This window comes from Rissa tridactyla, chromosome 1, assembly GCF_028500815.1.
Source record: "Rissa tridactyla isolate bRisTri1 chromosome 1, bRisTri1.patW.cur.20221130, whole genome shotgun sequence".
Lineage (NCBI taxonomy): Eukaryota > Metazoa > Chordata > Aves > Charadriiformes > Laridae > Rissa > Rissa tridactyla.
The window spans coordinates 35,875,425-35,883,123 of record NC_071466.1 but is presented as its reverse complement, the minus strand read 5'-3'; the positions used below and the strand labels follow the sequence as shown (position 1 = coordinate 35,883,123).

The following is a 7,699-nucleotide window of genomic DNA, read 5'->3' as shown; positions in this document are numbered from 1 at the left end:
AAAAAGCAGAGTGCTGAGGTGTCCTTGCTGCCTGGTGGGCTCGTGGTTTTGGGATGTCCCCGGGCGAGGATGCTGACCTCGTAACCAAATGACTTTACAGCCCTGAAAATGAGCCTTCTGATACAAGTTGAAGCCTTTAATACATGTGCAAATGTAGTCTTTTAAAGCCCAATTTAAAAGTTGAAAACACAATGACTCAAGAGCTACTAATGATGCCACTGGCTAGCCCATGTGATTCTGGACCAAAGAAGAAAAAAGGGGAGAAAGCAACACCATTAGTTTACAATATTCCCTGAAATTCAGTAAAAAAATGATGTGAACATAAATGCTTTCAAATTTTTGAATGACTCAGTGTTTCATAAAAATACGGAGGAGAAAAAGACTTCACAAATGACAAAGGCACCATTTTGATTAAATAACTCATCCACGCCTGGAAAAGCCACCCTCTGATTCACATTTTCCTCCACCGTATCAATCCAGCAGAGGCTGGTAATGGTTCTGAATGCAAGTATCTACTTTTACTTTAGCCAGGAAAGGTAAACTGAAGAATGCAGCTTTTTCCCGTCAACTTTCGTGCCTGCTTTTGTGTATCCCCGCTTGCGCTGGTGAAGAACAGGCCTAAACGCTCTTCAGCTCTGCGACCTGGTAGCCTATAGCTCTACTGATGCAGCCGAGTGGAAAGAAGGCTGCCTTGCTGTTGTTGCTTTATGAAATGCTCCCCTTTTTTTTTTAGTTTTTTCTGCAACCAGCAAATTGCTAATGCCTCTGACTGGCAGGCAGGATTGCCTGATCCTCATTGCTGCCGTTCTGCTACCGATGCCCTGGGCTGACGAGAATTTTTAACAACGTGAAAGACAGGTTGAATATGACTAGGTGGTAGATTTGGCGTTGGATTTTTTTTTTTCCTGAGGACTTTGTTTCAATTTCTTTCATGTCATGTGTTATCTCTAGGCTTGTGAGGGAGGCAAAAATAAGAGTTTGTTGTTCTTTTGATTTTTTTTATTTTTTTTTTAAAAGAGAAATTCTCTTCTCCCTTCAAAAGGCATCCACGTGGTGGACCATGCTTCCAAGGAGGATGTCTCCTCAGTTTCCTTCTCTTCCTCAGCCTGCTGGGCACCTTTGTGGAGGTTCAGAAAACTTCTGTTTCCAGTGAAACAGTGTGGCAACAGTTGCATATATCTGGGAATCCTAACAACCCATGCCAAGTTACGGAAGGCAAACCCTACAAAAACTATCTGAGAATTAAAGCCGCGGTGTCTCCCGTATTTTACATCATTTGAATGTGAATAATGAAAACCAGCAACCATCACCCTTGACTGTATAAAAAGTGTGCATGAGCAGGTAAGCACTTTAAATGAGAAATATAGTGCCAAAGTCATCTCTGCTATAACGTCCTCAAATTCACTGGAGTTATGGGAGGGATTAATTTGCTTCATAATGTTTGAAGACTGGAGGAAGAAATGAGTTAAAGCTTTCTGCCAGAGATTCCAATCAGCATTGAGGAGGTGAATGAACGCTACTAAACATAAATTAAAAAAAAACCAAACATGCCTCCTCTTACCTGCACAAAGGTTTAAATGGATGTTTTTAATCCATTTTTCTTCTCTCTGCAGTGGCTTTTCTCAGTGAAAATTTTACTGGCACAAACAGTTTGGAAAAATGAACTTTGCAGCCAGGCAGAAGTGTTAAGAGGAAACATTTTTATTTTTTTATTTGTAAGTGAACATTTGCATGAACTGTGCAAACGTATATATCCACTGAGACAGTGGCAATAGCAGAGCTACTGTGATTAGACTCAGCTTAAATATTCTGCAGTTACTACTTGTGCAACTAAAATATTAGCGAAATAGGTAGAAGAAATGAAATGGCAGTCAGCTTGTAGATGTATTTTTGAGAGCAAAAATAGAAACTAATTTGTACACTTGAGTTATTCACTGTGAATTTCTCACTTAGATTTGGCCCACTATAATGGATTAAGATGAAGAACTGATGTACTGATATAAAAAATGTGCTCTCATTGGAAACCTATTCCAATCAAAATGGAAGCGTTTGGAATTTTTCTAAACATGTGAATTATGAAATCTGTGGCCAGTTGCCTGATGCTAAGAGAGAAATGGGAAACCCTGATGATTAAGCTATTTGTGAGTACAGTACAATAAATTATTCAGCAAAACAGTTGCAACATCTATAAAGGCAACGAGCTTTAGTTGCTGGCCTGATGCTGCGATAAAGAAAGTGCAATCTTCTGTATTGTCCATCTCCTACAGATTCCTTTTTCAGGACCATAATTGGAAAAATTACTGGGAATTGTTTTGGTGTTGTCTTTCCGGGACTGGGTTTTACCAATCTGCTGAATAATTTACACTGAAAGTGAGTGGTTTCTCTAAATACTTTCAACCTTTAAGGTGAAATAACTCCATACCTAATCTTCAATGCAAATGTTTATAGCTGCTAAACAATTTTCCAATGCAGCTGGCCATTTTTATATCTTGAAAAGCTAGTAATGATACAAACGGTTGATTATGGTTTACAATGGCAATAAACCTCTCAGTATTGGTTGTTACCAAAATAAACTGCCATTCTGTTAAATGTTAAATAACAAGTCATAAACTGCTGAAAACAACCAATTTCTTGTGGATTATTGCCTGAATAAATTTTAGTAGGAAGCGCAGATCATGAGGTTGTGAGCATCAGATCAGGCCTAATGAAAGTTTATATATTTAAAAAAGCTGAAGGATCTCTGCAATATGATGCAAACGGTAACATACATCAAATTGCCTGACACTTTATTTTTTTACAAGACTATTGTTATCTTCAGACACAATCTATTGCTATTTTCTGTTGTTTCTTCAGGCATTGAAAAGCCCTATCGATACCGGCACCTCGAGCCCACCGAAAAGGCAGAGAGGAGCCCATTTAGATACAAAGCATCTATATGAGAATCTGCACAGAAACAGGCGGGTTAGTATCTGCGTTGGAATAATTACTATTGCTAATCTCGAAAGCAAAAATACCGTCAAGCATTCATAGCACAGGCGCCATCTTCCCAACAGTGAGTGACAGAAGACGTCTTCACCATGGCAACAAGCGTTATCTCCTAAGAATAACATTAACCTCCCTTGTTACTAGTTTTAAATCCTTGACTATAAACAGCAGTTGCAAGGCATGTGTGCCTTGATTGTGCATTTTCATTACTTAATACGTACCGAGCGTGTATTAGCTGAAGGAAGACAAAAAAAGACATCACCAGAAGAGGAAGCAATTAAAGGGCTGGAAATACAACCATTAATAATCCAGGCCTGGAAACACGATCAGGCAGAGGTCTCCTGTTTGTGCTCATGAAAATCAGACCTCTCCACAGAGAAGCCTGGCAGAGAGCGCTCCTCAACAGCAGCATCCTCCCCCTCGATCCTCAGGTTGATTTTGAACGTCGGAGCGTGGTGGGAAAAGAGAGCAAAAGGAGAAAGGGAGAGAGGGTTATTTCTAATTCTCTCCTTTCCCTTCTGCACCTCCCTCCCTACACACTCTTTTCTTAGGCAGGGCTGAAATCCAGGAAATTTGAACCAAATATTTTAGCTATTTTAAATTGCTGCATTATGCATTTTTTCCGGAATGTCACCAAAGCTTTTTCGAGTAAAGCAGATGAAATTCCCCTCATAATAGCCCTGTAGGATATGGTGATATCCTGGGAGTGCCATAAAGACGCTATTAAGAGACATTTCATTTTGGCCTCCAGAGGATCTACACTTATCTGTTGTGACTTAAACTCTTTCTTCCACCTCTGCAAGAGAAGAACATGACACAGGAGTTGCACAAAATGAACTCAGATCAGGGAAGACAGATTGTAAATCGAGACTTGCTGGAGCTAAATCATGTTCTCTCTCTTGATCTCTTATCTGATAACTTTTATCCAAAAGGGTATTGAGGAAGTTAATTACAACTGCTAAGATGAATCTTTAGGAAATATCATTCTCCAGAGCCTTCTTTCCCCTGGCCCCTGAGCCCTGTGCTGCAGTTTTTTTCAAGGCTTCAGGTATGAAATGGTTATCTTGTGAATTTTAACCTCCTTGTCCTTTCCTACAGAACTGTTCAGACGAAGAAGAAAACTGTAGCTTTTCATTTGCAAGATTTAGGAATCCAGAGAAGCAGAGCATGAGGGGAAAAGGAGGTGACTTTCTGAATTCAAACACTTACTGTACTTGACAAGCTGAAGACAAAGGTAAAGAAGGATCTTTTATGTTCAGAGACCGAAGTACTATAGACAGTCTCAGGTTAGAAACAGGCTGAAATTAGTGTTGTAAACTTCTAATTACCTTGTGTGTTGTGGTTTCTAGGTACACTATCTTGCAAGGTAGTGGAGTTGTGCGTATGTGTTAAGACAGCTTTAGGCATATAAAGAATAGGTATTTATAAGGGGTGTGGGAGACCTAGTTACTCTCTGGAAATACTCTCTGGAAAAGTATCATAAAACTCTTGGTGGCAAAATATTGCAACTTACCCTTGGCCAGTATGTATTTTTGTATTCTCAGATCACCAGACTAACAACAGGGCCCGTGGTTACTTAACTGAAAGAGAACAGGCATCAGCTAATGTGAGAATGTTTGAAGGAAGACAAAAATGTAATCAATAGGAGTTGGGAAAGACCAGGTTATATCACACTCAAAAGGAGAGCTCTTCCCTCCTAGATAAGATGGATGGGTAGGAAGGACATTGTAGTGCAATACACTGAAAATTCCAATGCAGTACATTAAAAATCCCACCAAGCTACTGCTAGTTTAAATGTGAGTGAAGGTCTGTACCTACCATATGGACACGTTGAATGGTATTGAGACAAGTCAGGCTCTGATCCTAGAAACCTCCACTCTGTTACTTCCCTTCTCTGCAACAGGCACAAGGAGGCTGTACATGGGCGGTTTCCAGCACTGAAGGTCTCTGCTGCCGGAGACACTGCATCCAGGTGCAAACAGAATCACCTACACCTGGCAGAGCTTCATAGGCCAGCGCCAGCTCATCAGTGAAAAGTGCAATGGGTGGCCTCTAACCTTGCCCTCTTTCCCCCACGAATGACCTTGCGTCTGCTGTCAAGCTGCCCCCTCTGCAAGTGATTCGAGACCTCCTCTCTGCTCCGTCCCCTGTGAGGGAAGGGAAAATCCTCTTAAAAATCCAGCTATAAGGCTGTAAGTTCCTGGACAAACTCTGAGTACAGATTAGGTGTTTTGTGATACCAGGGGTCTTCACTGCTGGATATATTCTGAGGATGCTGCACAAAACATTTTGGCAGGTGTGGATGTCTTTCAAAACAAAATGGGAAGCATCCCCTTGATCTTTTTGTGTTTAGCTCAAGGGGACCCAAGCCCAGCTTTTGAAAGTCTTTGAAATGTGCCATAAAATATGTACCATGTCAAGGAAAGAGATGGGAAGTCTTGGGTTTTGTTCTCTGCTCTGAAGACTCTTTGCTTACAACAGAGTAATGACCCTTGAAACAAGAACAGGAAACTCGGCTTCCACCACTCGAGGAAGGACCTGCCTCTCAGCGCTAGTTATCTGCACAACACCTGGCACCTCTCTGCTTTGCATTGACCTACTGGGAAGCCCTGTTTGACCCATCATATGTGATGGGAGCTCTCCATGTGGGTGGCGGTTCTGCTACACATGGTGTGCGTCTGTGATGTGCTTGATTGTGGTGACACACAAAGAATTTTGTGAAATTAGCTTTGGTTAACCAGCACTAGCAAACCCTAGCAATATGCACTGGAGTGGTTGACGTGCATGTGATGAGGCGGTCCACGTACAGTTCATAGGAAGCGAGAGGCCCCATCTGCTTTGACACCAAGGCAGGCACGAACAGCTTCTAACATTTTGCACACTTAAAATCAAGTAAATTACCATCTTGCTGACAGCTTCAGCAGCAGCATCAAAGATGATTGGATACAGCATCTGGATTTGTGTGTTCAAGATCCAAGTGATGTTATATTTTAATGTGGCAGAGAAATGGATGAGTCCGGATACTGAGCCAGCAGATGTGTAAGGAATACCTTACCGTTATGTATGGCAAGGGAAAAGCATTCCTAAAACGTTTCTGGTATGTGGCGCAGAGAGCGGGTAAGAAAGTATTCAAAAGTACCACTGGAGTCAGTGATCTGGTTTTTCCCTTCCTCATCTTTACACTGTGCACAGTTAGAGGCAGCGGTTGCACAAGCATGCATCAGATCCGGTGTAAGGCACGAGAGCTGTGTAAGTGTATGTTCAAACACATCACATCATGGAATCATAGAATGGTTCAGGTTGGAAGGGACCTTAAAGATCATCTAGTTCCAACCCCCTGCCATGGGCAGGGACACCTCCCACTAGACCAGGTTGCTCAAAGCCCCATCCAGCCTGGCCTTGAACGCCTCCAGGGATGGGGCAGCCACAACTTCCCTGGGCAACCTGTTCCAGTGCCTCACCACCCTCACAGTAAAGAATTTCTTCCTGATATCTAATCTAAATCTCCCCTCTTTCAGTTTAAGAGGACATTAACACATCCATGGAGAGATGTGTTGATTGTGTACATGGGGAAGCACACCCATTGCATCCACTGATCCCAAGTGGAGCTCTGTAAAAGTCATTATTTTTTCCTAGGTGACACTCTAGTTTGGATATTCACCTCCAGTATCCATTTCATTTTTGAACTCGTAGTTGTATCTGGCACAGCTACTGATGAGGCATTAAACAGAGTATTATTTTCACTGGCACCCACAGTACTTTTGGGCAAAAGCACGTAATTGTTTATAAGCCAAATAAGATGGCTAGTCCACAAAACCAGTAACAGGTAGGGAGGGTGCACGGGAAGCAGAGGAGGGTGTGTAAAAAGTAAGCAGTGTGAAGCGAGAGAGAAGATGTCTTCTTTTTCTGAAGACATATTTTCTAAAGAAGAAAGAAGATTATCTAACGTTTATGACGAAGAGTTTTCCTTTTAGTGTTTCTCTTTTTGCTGAGTATGGCGGAGTAGAGCTTCATTGTCAAATTTAGCAAAAAAAAGGCGAGATTTGATGACAGATAAATGTAATATTTTGTTTGCACAGTGTCTCAAGAACTGTTCTAACACTAAGGTTAGAGTTCATTAAACAAAAAAAAGGCCCCTTTTGTTTTGAAAACACTTAATGATGTATATATTTTATATTTTGCACTGCCAGTTTCTTCATACAGAGCAGTCAGCACTTTGTGTGTGCGTTTCTTCACAGGCAAATGCAATCGAGACAAATACCAAAAATCACAAACTGTTTTTCACATAGTGATATCGTGCTGCAACACTGGCAGTAGGAAGTGGGAGATCTTGGGGAGAAAAGCACCGGATAGGTGTTAACATGATACAGTTTTCTGACCACAATTTTCTTCGTACGCTTTGAAGCAGCCAGATGTTAAGAGGTGGGGTCCCTCAGCCAACTACATTTTCCTCTGTATCGGCAAGTAGACAATAAAAAGCACAGGCTGGGGGTGGGGGGGTGTCCCACCGCATGTTAGCATTTTTACTGGCCAGTTTGTATTCTGCCTTTAGGGCTCACCTCCGTCTATATATGCGAGGATGCTCCATGCTGTCTCAGTGCCATGCCACGCAGCCCCTCCAGTTGTAATGTCATCTTTTTACACCCCATCCAAGGTAGGTGAGAACCTTTGGAAACTGGCGCATCCCCTTAGAGGCTCCTGAATTCAGAGAGCT

General features: G+C 41.9%; 1 long non-coding RNA gene across 2 annotated transcripts; it reads left to right on the top strand.

Annotated features, from left to right (window-relative positions):
• The first annotated feature begins 950 nt into the window (after window positions 1-950).
• LOC128917348 (uncharacterized) lies at window positions 951-6,268 on the top strand. Of its 2 annotated transcripts, XR_008469259.1 has the most exons (4): window positions 951-1,341; window positions 2,854-2,961; window positions 4,084-4,219; window positions 4,889-6,268. It is a non-coding gene; the product is annotated as an uncharacterized LOC128917348 (long non-coding RNA). The 2 variants fall into 2 exon arrangements; XR_008469258.1 differs by having other exon boundaries at window positions 4,084-6,268.
• The last annotated feature ends 1,431 nt before the right edge of the window (window positions 6,269-7,699 follow it).